Source organism: Oncorhynchus kisutch, linkage group LG9 (genome assembly GCF_002021735.2).
Source record: "Oncorhynchus kisutch isolate 150728-3 linkage group LG9, Okis_V2, whole genome shotgun sequence".
NCBI classification, from domain to species: domain Eukaryota; kingdom Metazoa; phylum Chordata; class Actinopteri; order Salmoniformes; family Salmonidae; genus Oncorhynchus; species Oncorhynchus kisutch.
The window spans coordinates 3,653,365-3,668,479 of record NC_034182.2 but is presented as its reverse complement, the minus strand read 5'-3'; the positions used below and the strand labels follow the sequence as shown (position 1 = coordinate 3,668,479).

Here is a 15,115-nt window from a genome sequence, read left to right as displayed (position 1 = left end):
ACCGTCGGTTTTGTTCGTCAAAAAGCAAGACAGGTACGCAGGGGATTTCACCGGCAGCAAATATTCTAAGAAATTCTGCACTGTGCACCGCCCCCCTCTAACTCTCCCGCTCTCTCTCTCTCTCTCTCTCTCTCTCTCTCTCTCTCTCTCTCTCTCTCTCTCTCTCTCTCTCTCTCTCTCTCTCTCGCTGTCTCTCACATACACGCTCTCCTCCCTCGCCACTTTCTCCAGCCAAGAAGCCAGCTTCGCCTCCCCAGCTTTACTCTACAAGCATGTCCTCAGACGTGCAGCCGTGTGATGAAGCGGACCAACTAACTTCCAGAGAGCACCGGACGAAGGTAACCCGCTGCACGAGTAGCAGAAAAGCCTGAGAGCAGGTAATTAACTCACCAACATAGGTCATGCAAATCTTAAGAATGTTTGGTTAGAGAATGTAGAGAATTGCGCACGATAGGGGGATATCAATTTACTTGGGATAAGTGTATAATGTAACAACATCAGACGTGGCAGGATACTGACAGAACTTTGTGCGCAACAAGCAAGGTTCGACTTGACCTATGGTATATGAATGTCTTTCTTGGGCATTCACCACATTATACTGAATCAACCGATGCTATGCAATAGAAAATATCGCATAGGAGTCATATTTCCTATCGGGGGATGTAATAAACGTGTTTATCAGTGACATGGGAGTGGAGATGGTTTGCGCTTTAGACATGGGTATCTGTATATTGTGCCATGCGGTGATGCGGAATGGAATTGTCACATTGCGCAATGAAATTCAGCTTAGCAAATAAATAAATTATCATAGTGCTATGGAGATTGTTTTCTATCACCTGCTGTTGTCGTCAATATTGGAATGATTCTCTTATATTTTGAAAAAGTAAAAAGTATTACATTCTCATATGATCCATATCTTCCTTTCGGTGGATTGTTTCTGCATCCAACAAAAATGAAACGATATATACAAGGGTGGTATACAATGTTACGATAATACTTTTTAATAAGTTGTCTTAATTATTACAATGATCATAAAGGGAATATTACATTTTCCCCCATTTGCATGTCTGTTGCCGATCCATCCATGGAGCGGTTCCTGTCTCTATAGGAATGGTATTGCGCATCCCCGTGCCAGGCACATCTCCAGCATATCAGCAAGCATTTCGTGAGAGTTGGCAAATTGTTTTTCAAAACAAGTTCAACAGAATCGAATTTTCCGCTTGGGCTATGGGCTACTACAACTGTATTGCGTTAAGCTGTTATTCTATTGTGCGACACAAAGAGGGTATACCATTTAAATATGCCGTTGATTTGTGTTTTGTATATGTTAATGTTTAAAATATTTAAAATAAAAGTTTTGAATAATCGTAGTCATTTTGCTGTGAAGTATGAAGCATCCGGAAGTTGACGCATGATTTGGACTCGATGTCCTTGATTTGGAGACCTTCATACCTCGTGCAAATACGACTCTGTCCATCCAATGGGGACAAAATGCTATTGCTGTGTCCCCTACTCCACAAAGGAAGACAGGGAATGGTTTGTCGATTTCGTCGTCAGCCTCCATTAATTTATGCCCCCCACCATCATAACGATAAATGGACAGCACGCTGCATGAACATACGTGCTCGAATATGTTAAAGAGAGGAACTTCAATTATTTCACCCAATGCGCAATGAGTTTACTCGTGGTTGTTTTGCAGTGGTGGTGAGAGAAGGGTTTCGATTTAGTGACAAACAACAGGGTTTGTTCGACTGTGATGAAGCTGCATGTCTCACTGAATGTGCGCGTAAAAGCGCGCTTGGCACTGCGCGAGCAACCCCGAAGGATGAGTTTGGATATGGCTGGTGCATGTTGACACAGATTAGCAGATTGTATGATTGTATAACGGACAGCATTAACAAGATTGTGAGCGATTCCAGATTTCTTAACAGATCAAATAAGAGGGCTTGCCCCATTATGTAGGTTGCATGACGTGTTTCAGAAATTGCGTCAAAATCAAGTTTTGGAATGAGCCACTGTTTTTGTGTTTTGAGGTCGCTGGAAGCTGGTGCAATTCCTCACGACAACGTCACAGTCGTGGCAAGCCTTTTGAGGTTGGAAAAGAAAAATGTGATTTGCATCGATTACCATCCCCATGTGATGTATGGGTCCCTGTGATCTCCAATAAAACTCTGGTCACACTGCGGGAGAACAAATGTGCCTGGCTATTCATAAATAGCCCCATAGACTCACATAAGGATATGCATTTATCAGACTGGGATAAAGACATACTGTCTCGACTGTCCCATCTGTAAACTGTAAATATGACTGTTTTTGATCGAGTTGATGAAGGCGATGAGAAAAAAACATGAATTATTTTATAGATGAAGAATCTGTGCTTGCATTACTGATTGGTCTCCCAAGTCTAAATTACGTTGGCCATTTAACAGATTGCAGAGGGGGCGAATGCTTTGAAGAAGGATGCAGATGTACCTCTTGCTAATGTGTCTGGTGTGTTTGATTAATTAGTGCACTTGATGCATTTGAGGTCCAGGTGCAGGTTGAAAAACGTGGCCATCATTTCTAACAAAAAGGCGCGGACTCTGCACTCTCTTTTACGTGCGTAAGTGCACTGGTAATTATTATGAACAATGTGACCCTGAATTCATTGTTGAAATTAATTGGTTTTGTGAGATAAAGACTGGGCAGACTCAACACTAGGACCAATTGAATACTGAATAATTGTTGGTAGTGGTTTGGTTCTTGCAAAGTGTATTTGGTACTGGTACAGTTTGGCTGGTAGGGTGCATTCTGGTGCTCACAATTAAGAGCCTTTAACAGAATGGTTATTGGTATTGCCTTTGCGAAATAACATGCACGGGTAACCTAGTTTCATTTCCAGAGGAAAATACGATTGTTTTTTGTACAGCACTGCCATATACAGTACAGACCCGGAATACATTTGGTGTATTTCGTTTTTCCATATTACGTGCTTGCCATCAGCTATGGTGCAGATCAGACACACACCATTGCATCAGATTATTTGTATCCTACATTATTATGTGAGCGAGCTTTTGAGAGGGTATTGTCTACCTCATATTCCCTGTCACAAACATCACATTTCTGAAAATATACAAAGGCCCTTATATAATTGCTGAAAAGCTTACTCGGCTGATTTTTCCTGATTCCCTCCCTCCTCCGCCGTAGGTGGGGTGAGCAGCAGTACACTTGTATAATATTTTACCGTTTAAGATGAATTAAGCTGCATGGTCAAGGGGTCACGCAGCACAGTCCTAACAATTTGTGTGAACAATTTGCACAATTCTTTAAGCTGTCAGTGAAATCCATACAATGCGTTGTCGACTTTTCCACAGGTAAATACTCTAGCTATTTTCGTATTGGTTATCATACTTTATGCAAGCTGTACCGGGCGAGGTTGTTTTGGGAAGGATCCGTTTTTTTACCACTTATAGTAGCATTTGCATGTACTTCTTCAGTAAATATTTGTTAAGTTTACACATCGAGGACACAGTCAGTACATTACTGTCAATATATTGTCGATATCACATTAGAGACGCAACAATTAAAGAGTAAGCATCATTTCCCTGTGCCGTTGTGGTTTATGACCATGATTATCTCATACTGTACTGTATAGGTATATACTAACCCTTAGGGTAACACGCTGTATAGGGCTCATAACCTATATTCTATAGACTTGGAGATCTGTATCAATGTGAATATGTTACGCTGCATATTGGCTGCTGTGGTTGACATGCTGGCTTACTAACAATGTGAGTAAAGAGGAAGAATGGGATTTGAGTTTGTGTGTAGGGAGAAGCTATGAATTGATTCATTTTTACCTATAGGGTCGTTTTTTTATCAGTGTTAATTTTTGTTTTACACTCATTCTCCAATGTATCTACACCAACCATGAGATAGATGTGGAGTTTGTTCAATGTCATCCCACTAAAGGTGGGACAAATTGACAGGCTATATTGATTTGGCAGAGAGAGTTGCCATTTAGTGAGATGCTATTTGTGTGTTTTCTCTATAGGGGCATCCCAAGCTGACCCCATCCGGAGACTTCTTCCTGGGCTGAACACAATGGAGACTGTTTGACAGTGGAAGTGGAGGTTTATTGTACAGTAGCTCAGCTGGAGTTCCTCACCCCTTCATGACATGCAGTGAGCCGATGCCACCAGCAGGTATGGTGGACAATTGTAATTAAGATGAATGACCTATTGTGATTTTTAAGTTGTTGCTGCTCCAGAACATATTAGTTACTTACATTTTTCTAAATGGCTTTCATGTTTTGCATATAAGCCATCTATAGAGTTGTGGTCTGTTAGGAGAGCAGCAAGTGTCTGCTTGAGAGGGGCCTCTGGAAGTCACACAGGTTCCCTGCCTCACTTGAAAGAGCAGCTGTTTAGGAGCAAAGTAACTTAAGATAGCAGGCGTAAACCAAACACCTGAGCGGGGTCCCCGCATCCGGTTTTCAGGAGGAAAGGAAGCTAGGTTGAAAATACTGTATCCCTGAAAACAAGAGGTTTCCCCACTGAGGGTGAGAGCAGAACAGGCATGATAATTACTCACTTGTTGAATACAATTGCAAAGGTAACACTTAACACATAATGCGCTCCTAGCTTTGCCTATACATTCCCACCATGTGCACATCATGTATGCTCACTTTTAAATTAACCCAGGCTCTAATGGAATGTTTGAGAGGCTGGCACCAGGCGTGCATTTGATATAGCAGTGAGGAGCAAAGGTGTCTTTTTAAAAGTTTACATTTAGTCGGTTATGTGTTTGATTCAACGGACGTAGGCCTTTAGAGCAGTAACCCAGCGGTTGTGGGGCTAATGGAGCAGTGGTGCGGTGGACATCAGTGGAGCTGAGAGATGGCACCAGTTGAAAGGAATGCCTGATTATCACGCTTTCAACCACAGCAGGCTGCCACATCTACGCTGAGCTGCTGGTGTTAAAACACACTTTTTCATTGAGCTTTGTATGGATAAGCTGAGGCACCAGCGATGGAGGCTTGTTAAGGAAGAGGATGTAATTAGGCTAAAATGGGATAATGGAATAAGAGCATGTGCAAACCTTCCACACTAACGTGTTGAGCACAATGGAGCGGTAAGGATGTTTAGCAAGTCCTCTCCACACGGTTTCTTGAGCAGCTACATTGACCATGCTAGTCACCACCACTCAGAACACGGAGATGTGTCGAGATACAGCATGCCCATCTCCGCTCCAAATTGCATGTTGCATGATTTCCTGATACAACTCTGTAGCCTATATCCTGTAATAATAGGGTTCTCGCAAGCCTGCGATTCAGCTCAAGGAACATTGACAATTTCGGACAATCAAACCAGCCACGGCGCGTAAAATCCAGCTGAATTGTGCTGTCATAACAGCAGTCATTACACCTGGAGCAGGTGATGGGTTATTTATCTGACGTTGAAGGAGTCAGAACTTATATAGTGTGTAACGTAGGAACTCCACAGCACTGAGTGATGCTCCTCCAGATCTTTGTCTAGCACTGTGAAGTATGGATCAAATAAAATAGTGTCATTGCATTTCCTACAGACTATAGGAGGTCGTTGAACCGGTATGTCGTGTGTTTTTCTTCTTCTTCTGTGCATTGTGTCAGCATATTTCATAAAAAATGCTGAAGAGATGTAGTGACCCGGTAATTGGTTGTAAAACCCAAGCTTGCCGTTTAGTATTTCAGGGCTCTCTAGTCTATACGGTGGTGAATTACACTACCTCAGATGAACCCAGTGATGATTGTAGTGTAAAAGTTTGATAGAATACATCAGAAGCCATTACTCTTCAAAATTGGTTCTAGGTGATCTGTTTAGTGTCCCACAGGGGGAGACCTGAATACATTCAATCATGCAGGTTGGCATTTATTGGGATGACTTATGTAAAAGCTTATGTACTGGAGGAAGCTCTGCAGGGTAGTCACTAGCTGGCACAGCCACAAAGTTATACAATCGGATTTGAAACGTAACCCTCCAGGACAGGATTCATCCCAATAATCGTCAACATGCTTTAATCATGGCCGGAGAAAATTGAAGATCTGTTGATATCATTGTAATGAATCATCCATGCTGCATCTCTCTCTAACTCTCTTTCCTGGTCTGCTCCCTCTGAATTAACCAGGCATCTAAAAGGTTGCAGTATCTTTGAGGTGCACCGTGACACTGTTCCATTCTAATCAAGAGGGTTCACTGCATTACCCTTGGGCTAGCAGCTAGCCTATCAGCTATTGTTGGGACACAGCTTAGAGATGGAAGAACGAGCTTCCCCACTGCTGTCTGTAAACAGTGCCGAATCCTTTGTTGTATCATAACAGAGAACCAAGACTGCTTAGTAATAGTAGTAGTACTAAGTAGTAGTACCATCGATATCACAAGATATTTCTCTGCCTGTTTTCAGTTCTCAGACACAGCTGAGGAAGCCTCAGGTGTTCCTAAGTCCTGCCACTCATCCAGTAATAATTCCGGCTGCCATTCCGGGTGCTTAATTGCACTAAGCCTCGGCACCGGATAAATCCGGCACTGCGCTTCTAGCTCCATTATTATTGGCTCCATAAAACATTCAGCACTCCCCGCTCCGGTTGGAACCATGGCGGAGCAGTGACATTGTAATTTTGCAGCCAGATCTAATTCCTCCATGATGTGGGATTGGAAGATTGGAAGACAGAAGACATGGAGAGATGGTTTTCCCTCCCTGCCCTCTGACCTCTCACACACAGGCTGGCTATTGGAGTTGCATTTGATGGCGAGGGACACAGAGAATGAGTCCAAGAGAGGAAAGTGTTAAGGGGTGATTCGTTTTCCCAATCCCCATTCTAGACTCAGTAGGTAGAGAATGATACAGCCAGCCTGGCTCATCTGGCTGTTATTGTTACCAACTCTGCACAGACAGAATATACTGGACTCTAGAGGGATGTTTTCCACTGCTGTTACTGTTGCTGACTGTATGAATGTTTGTGAGAGAGCCTTGTTTCAATTTCTCCCCTTTCGGGTCATGAACACTAACGAGCAATTAGACATTAAGAGGGACGATGATACGAGGCTGAAAAAATGTCTCCCTACAGTCCTGGCGAGTTTGAGCTCTTTCAGGCAGAGTCTGACAGGACTGGGCCTTTAATCATTCACAGCCACTAACATGACCAGTGAGACTGTCTGAATGGGTTTGTGTTATGTCAGAAAGAAAGATAGCATCTCAAACATTTGACATTCACACTCCAGGAAGCCATACAGATACACACGCACATAAACTCATGGTCACACAGCACACTGGCACACATACGCACACACACACACACACACACACACACACACACACACACACACACACACACACACACACACACACACACACACACACACACACACACACACACACACACACACACACACACACACACACACACACACACACACACACACACACACACACACAAACTCCTATGTCCATCCTTTTCTCTTCATTCACCATTCCCTGGATCACCGTCATCATCTCTATTTCCTGTTTCTCATCTACACACTTAGAAAAAAAGGTGCTATCTAGAACCTAAAACAGTTCTTCGGCTGTCTCCATAGGAGAACCCTTTGAAGAACCCTTTTTTGTTCCAGGTAGAACCCTTTTGGTTTCCATGTAAAACTTTTTCCACAGAGGGCTCTACATGGAACCTAAAAGAGTTCTGCCTGGAACCAAAAAGGGTTCTACCTGGAACCAAAAAGAATGTACCTTACAATGATGCCCTCTTTCTCCTGGATACTGGGCTCCCCCCAAAGGTTGACATGTCTACCAAGGTGATAGGTTAATCATGTGTATTTCTTGAATTAATTCAGCATTTCCCCTGCCCTAGTGGATCTGTTGTTTTCCCATCCTCAGCCATTCACTTTCAAGAACTAAGTGTTTTCAGCCCCTATGTAAAGGACTAACATGGTTTTAAAGGTCATTTTCACACTTTAAATGCAATTGTAGTCTTAAAAGGCCTTCACATCTTAATTACTAATCCTTATTGTAAACCTCTGTAGTTCTATGTCACCTTTGCCCTGGTCCTGTCCTCCGACCATTAAGGAACCCTAAATGCCCCCCCCCCCCCCCCTCGTCAAACTAGAACGCTTTATTTCATTCTCTGCTGAGTAGATACTGCCAAAATGTACCATTGAAAGGAATTGGCACGAAATTACAGCATCAATCCATTTCTCCGTTTAGTCCTGTTGCTAGCCTCTTGCAACATAAATACTATAATTTTTTGGGGTGAATGTTCAGAACTGCAGAATGTGCCAAAGAAGCAAGTCTGTAAATTGCCTATGCAATTTTACAAAGCAATTGTGCTTCTCCCATACCAGTGTCAGTGGAGAAAAAAAGGCAATCTGCGAAAATTAAACTTCAATTAGAGTAGTGGAGAGACTACTGCTTCACACAAAAGCTCAATTTTGTACAGGCCCACACGCTCTCACCAGCTAAACACAGGCCCTGAACTGAAGATAATGACGAAACCATAGCAGAGAAAAATGCACCTGTCCAAGACGCTGGCTAATTTAAGGAGCAGGAAGGGAAAGGGGGATACCTAGTCAGTTGTACAACCTACTGCATTCAATTGAAATGTGTCTTTCCTCATTTTGTTTTTCTCTGGGATTCAATCCAGCAACCTTTCGGTTACTGGCCCAACACTCTAACCACTATGGTGGTGGATCATGTTGAGCACGTGTTAAAACCGAGCGATACTAATGCAGGCAATGATCGTTTGAGGTTACAGATTCAGCAGTGCCTCAGTTCATTCTTGTGCATTTGTGAGTGCAGGCCTGTTTATACTGTAGCTTCAGGTATAACTCATCTCACCTTTTGTTTCTTTTTCCACTATGTTGTGTAGTAAAGCCCAGTTCTTTTATGTGCTCAGCTGGTTAGATTTACTGCGGCTGTCCATTCTGTCTAACTATACGTAAACGCAAGACAAAGTCCAGATAATGGTTGTAAAAACCGCTGTCTTGTTAGTCTTGGATGGCATTTCGTAGATGTCTGTTATTTTCTTGTTATTTCTCAGAAAGAGCAAAGATGTGTGTCTAGCTGTGCCCGGGGGGACAGTGGAGGGAAATCACTGGAGGATGTAGATATATCCCAAGGAGGAAGAGCGACTGGGACAAAGAGGAAACAGGGTCATGACATACTTCCACTATCAAAACAAGACCAGGATGACTCCAGACATATGATATTTCAGAGACATTTCCATAAGCCAGAAGCACAACATGTCCGGATCATCCAATACCTAGATATCTAGCTAACTTTCTCAACCTCAGGCTGTCGGTGAGAGAAACGACCAGCCATTTGGCCTGTAGACCTGTTGCACCCAGATCCATGACTCGACCCGACATTCATGAAGGAACCATTGTGGACAAAAACCCTTTCCAGGTGGCTGAATTGACATTTGGAATAAATGCCATGGAGAAAGAGTGTATTTCAGCCATTTGTGTGCGTTTTAGGAACTGTGCACGGCCGTCCCCCCATGATTCCATGTGGTATTTATATGCGAGTTCTGTGGGTTTATGAAAGGATTTATTATGTCCGTTATTATCTTTAGACTCCCCGTTGAGTCAGCTGGCCGTGTCAAACTGAACGGCCCCGTCTGATATGCTGTTACTTTGAGTTGACAGAGACAGGGTTGCCGAGGGGGCCCAGAGAATACAGTGTGTCCGTGTAACACAAAAACACTCGGGGGATAGATTCTCTGAATTCACACCCTCTGACAGACCTCTCCGGGAACCATCCAAGAAAGGAGGCAGGACGCTAAAGAAAAAGAACAAGAAGCACAACCAGAGAAAAACTCTGGGCTTGTCAGACCAGCTGGAACAAAGACGAGTAGAGAACAATGAACAGGCAAGCGAGCAATAAAAAAAATAATAATTCCAAGGACAAAATCAGAGGGGCTTCGGCTCAGAGACAAGAGATAATTGGGAGCTGTTAGAATGCAGGAGACACTATTCTCTCTGCTTCACCGTGTTCCATGAACGTGGAGGTGGAAGGTATTTGGGTATTGTCCTACTGGTCTATCTCATCAGTCAGGATGGTGGCAACCTGGCCATAGATATATCAGACCAGATGCCGTGTGATGAGTGTGTCTGTGACGTATTGGCCTACGTCCTACGTCCTACGTTCTGAGGTGGCTGTAGGTACAGACAAAATCTTTGTAGTTTTTACCAGTCAGTCCCCATCCTTAAATACCCCTGGCTTTCATTAGAGAAAAGCCCGCAGCTCGTTTCAACAAGCACGTCCTGTTGTGAGTATAAACAGCAGGCTGCAATGCTGTCTTTGTTGTAGTTAAACAGAACTACAGGGAAAAGGGAGGGATTGGTTGCCAAAGAGTAACTACTTTCTTCTGTAAATAACAGAATGTCTTTGGATATATGACAATAGGCTTGTATAGAGATGAATACATGCCAAAAAAAGTTGAATGAGAAATCTGCTCTGCTTTATTCCATCAGACTAAACGTATGTGCATTCAATGTAGATATCATCTTTACTCCACAGACATTGGTTCTGAATTGGCTGGTGTTGGCTGAGTGGTGCTGTCGACCAAACGGCCTCATTTTGCCTTTAAGGTCACTCAGATCCTTCTCATTATTATGTGCATGGTGAGAGAACATTTCTGCGAGCCAGTGGTGACTCACCATGGTCTTGCCTATTGACTGAAGTCTGGAGGCGTGACAGCTTTCACAGTTTTGGGCAGTGGAATGATGAACTGCACTTAAACTCACTAGCAGCGATAATGTCAGGAGAGAGCATTAAGTCTAGGTGACATGAATGAGAAAAGAAAAACATGTAAACAATGACTAACATTTTAACCTGTGTGAACAGGATGACAGTGGCTTAGACTTGGAGGATCAACCACTTATTGGCTATGATGGAAAGGTCTCCAGAGTAGTACCACTTATTCAGCCTTCCTAGTTGATTTATACCTGATTCATTTGGAATACGTCTCCATAGATCCAAACCAATATGGCCTCCTGTCTCCCAGTGTATCAACCTGTAAGCAAAAATATTTGAAATAGGCTGGATAGAATCATTATGTCTGCCATCACATCAGGCATCACATACCTTGGAATTAATCCAGAAGGACCCGGATTCTTATACTGAGTTAATTGAGAATTAAGCTGTGTAATTTCGTGGCTCTGGAAAGAGATCCCTAGGGGACGTCTTTCCAGTGATCTATTAACTTGTGATTTATTGGTTCAGTTGTTCTCCTTTCCATCGCAACCTGACCTCCTTCCTCCTCTGTTTCTGTTCATTATTCTCCCTCTCTTCTCCCCACCTTCTCCCTTTCCTCTCCCCACCTTCTCCCTCTCCTCTCCCCACCTTCTCCCTCTCCTCTCCCCACAGTCTCCTCATATTTCCTGTCTGTCTCCATCTCCCTCCCTCCCCTCGTGTGTTCTCTCTAGCTCTGCTTCTCGCCTTAGCGCTGTGATGGGCTTTTCCCATGCAGCTGGTTCTTAATGGAGGCCCTGCTCCAGAAAGCTGATGTTAATGTTGACTGGGATCACCGACTCTCCTCCGAGGCACAGAGTGGTGAGAAATGACTGTGCTACCTCCAGCCGGCCTGGCCCAATAACTTCTCATATATGGATCCGGAGGCCTGAACGGGGGGAAAGCGTACTGTTTGGGTTTAGAGGAGGGGTGAGTGGGGAGGGGGGGGGGGGGGGGGGGGGCGGGAGGAGTAGGGTGTTTATGATAGGATGTGAATGAGTGTATACTGATGTCTTAAGAAATTAAGGTGAATGATAGCAGGTCATGAAGGATGATGAAGGAGGGTTAGTATGCATTTGGGAGACATCCATGCCTGACAGGACAGTGTGTTAATAAAACAGGGAAAGTGGGCCTGTTGCTCCCTCAAGTATTGGTTTGTCCGTCTTGCTGTCAACAGCATTGACAGTCAGCCTGCTCTGCTCCTGCTCTGCTGTGCCAACCTCCCTTAACCTCACAACCCTGTCTGACAGCCCTGGAGATGTGCTCTGTTCTGAGAAAGAGAGGTGTGTGTGTGTGTCTCAAGACGGTGCGGATAGCCTCATTTACATCAGAGGATTCGTCGTGACAGTGACCCTCGCTGACAAACGTAAGCAGACAGAGATCCCCCCCCCCCATCTGTTTTCTTCACGTTCTGCCATCAGTCCCCGGCTCAGAGTCTGTAAAGCAGCCATCCATGCCACAGCCTCGGTGACAGCACAGGGAAAAGCACATCATCACTCCACACACCGTCTCCTCACATTCCCCCGGATGCGTATCCTGCCAGCCTTGCTATGATCTCCACAAACCAGACCAGGCATCCATTTTACATTGAACGGGGGTGGTGGCTGGTTCCATCCTGATTGGGTGGCGTTCTAGTGTCTGTGTTATTTGTGACTGTTGGAAGGCCATGGTGTGCGAGACCCAGATACGCATAGCGACTCATTGCCCAGTGCTTAGAGCCAGGAAAGCCCCATCCGTCATGCAAAGATCACCGTTGTCCTGTCTCTTTGAAGTGATGGTTGGATTTGGTGAGGCAGGACACAGTGCCTCCGGTGTGAAAAGGTTCTACTACCGTGGGGCGACTCCTTCAAAAACGCAGTCGCGTTCCATATGTATGTATGAGACCAGGTGTGTAGCCAGGAGCCCAGCCAAGTCAATCCACTTCCAATTCAACCTTGGTTGGGAGTAATCCAGTATGTAAGTGTCTTTTTAATATTTTCTTAGGAAGGTGTGGTAACCCTTGCTCTCATATAAACCCACAGGGAAGCAACATTAATCAAAAGAACACAGAAGGGGTTTGATGGATAGGGTTGATGATTTGAATTTCCCCTTAGAAATTATGGTTTTATTCGTCTCATCTATGGGTTTAAATCAGTGGAACGTCCGTTCCAACGGTGCCCAGCCCTCTAAATTGCATGCAGGACTCAAAAACTGGAGATTTATCGACTTCCTCCACTGGCCTGCATGAATTATTTATTAGTCAATGTCTCTCACACAACCCCCAGCAGCTCTTTAATCCACACTGATATTAGCCTGCCTGACTGTGTATTGGTGGACTGAGAGACGTATAAAAACCGAACTTCTACGACAACACATCACTCTCTCTCTCTCTTTTTGTCTTCAGTTTATCATGCAACTTTGAAAAACTTTGAATACTTTTGATCTCAATGCTTTGCCTGGTTGACCCAATGAGGCATTGTGCAGGCGGTGTCTGCCAGAATGATGAGGTACATGGTCTTAGATTATCCTTTGAATTACCTGTTTCTGTGCATGTAAGATTGGTAAGGAGAGAAAGAGAGGCTGGCAGACTGGGGCTGATTAGGAGGGTCTGATTCCCAGAGTAAAGGCTGTCAATTTGTTCACTGTGAGGAGATGTGATTGAGCATGTCTGCTGGCTACTTGGACCACAGCCCCGCGTCTCCCCAGTGCAGGGATTGATTGAGTTGTACCTGCCTAGGGTTCCATTGGCCCTGCACCCGTCCACGGGCCACGTTCCCTCTCCCTGCCCAGTCTGTCAGCCCCTGAAGTTATGACATCATGAGCCCCCTCATAAGGCACCTCCATTGTTTTGAAATGAAGGGACATCAATTTCCCAGACTCCAATGCCCAGCGGATGATTTGTGAGTGCTATTATACTCAGAAATCGCTCTGGAAAATGGCTGCGGAATGGAGAGAGTTTGGGAGGGGTGACTTGCTGCATGGAAATGGTGTCTAAGCTGCCTGTTTTGGCCAGTTCCAATAGTGGTATTTCACACTTTTGGAGTCAAAACCCCACGTACACCTACATGTAGATCTACTCAGATTACAGAGTTCATGATTATTAAGCTACTATTTTTGCCCTGAAAGTGGCATTTGGAGAAAAATATGACTTTGTTAGATAGGACTGCCAGCTAAGAGAGTGAGAGATGGAAATAAATAGCGAGACAGAGGCAAAAAATGACCAATCACATGGATGTCAATGGAGCATTTCCAGAACTTTCTCTCTTGTCATTTGTAGAAGCAGCAGACCTGGGTACCATCTAGTTGACAGGTTTCATGTCGAGGCTTGACTAATTAGTTAGGAAGCCATCAGAGTCCGAAATAAACTGCTGACTATTCGAAACACACCTTCCAAACTTGATCACAATGGATAGGTAATGCATTATGCATTCCCATTTCATTATGTACGGAAAGCGTGTGTGAAATTGTTTTTATATCCTAGAAGGGCACCAAAATATGAAAATGTAAAGATCAAGTCGCATTCTTATTTCAAGTCTGCCCTAATTCAATCTCCTCTATTTCCTTTTCAAAACATTTGTCCACATTTCAACTCTAAACTTTAACGGATGTAAGAGTGTGAATCTATTTAGCGTCCTTTCGGGAAGAAGCAACTTACAGTACTTTTGCTTTCAGGAGCCACTCGGCTCGACACAATACGTGGTCAAATGCAGAAAGTTATCAGTGCCGTGCAGGAACGTAAAGTCCTCTTCACCACTCACCGAAGAATTCAATTCTCCCACATGGACATGACAGCAGAGGGCTTTTCTGCACGGGCAAGATCAACATTACAGTGGAAAACAGTGAAATAATAAATGCTGAAGGAATATGTTGGGATATTTATCTGAATGGCCTGAAGATAGGGCCGAGGTGGGGAGAGGACTTGTTTTTGCCATTGGCAGATTGTGACCAGACCTTCTGAATACTAAACATACTAGTTCCTTTTGTTTTCTGATAATCCATCCCGTGCATTGTTGACTGTAGATGACAACACAATATCCTGGTCTTTGCCCGTGGGAGTGTCACTGATGTTTGGGACGGGATTTACTAGGTTCGGTAGTTATTCCCATCTTTTCTCTCGTACACAACAGCATTTGCGTTTACTATGGCCATTGTTATGGCAGGAAATTTGAAAACAAAAAGTCAATTTTAAAATAAGCGTTGTATCCATTAAACACAAACCAATTCTCGATGGAAACAGAACCAAACAACGCAAAATAGCAATATCTGAAAGAGCCAATGAGATGCCATCGGTATTGCAGCAATTGCAACGTCAAACATACAAACTGTACAAGTTCTCACAGAGTTCAAATCGACAGCTTAAACAATGCATTCATTCACACAAAAAAAGCTGTATATT

At 43.9% G+C, this 15,115-nt stretch overlaps 1 protein-coding gene across 2 annotated transcripts in view; it reads left to right on the top strand.

Annotated features, from left to right (window-relative positions):
• The first annotated feature begins 213 nt into the window (after positions 1-213).
• Positions 214-15,115, top strand: part of LOC109887850 (muscarinic acetylcholine receptor M2) — an 82,492-nt gene continuing 67,590 nt past the window's right edge. The window contains exons 1-2 of one of the 2 annotated variants that reach the window (XM_031831546.1): positions 214-377; positions 4,034-4,184. The gene's annotated coding sequence lies outside the window, so the exon portion shown is untranslated. The remainder of the gene's footprint in view (positions 378-4,033; positions 4,185-15,115) is intronic. The other variant, XM_031831547.1, reaches the window with a different exon arrangement.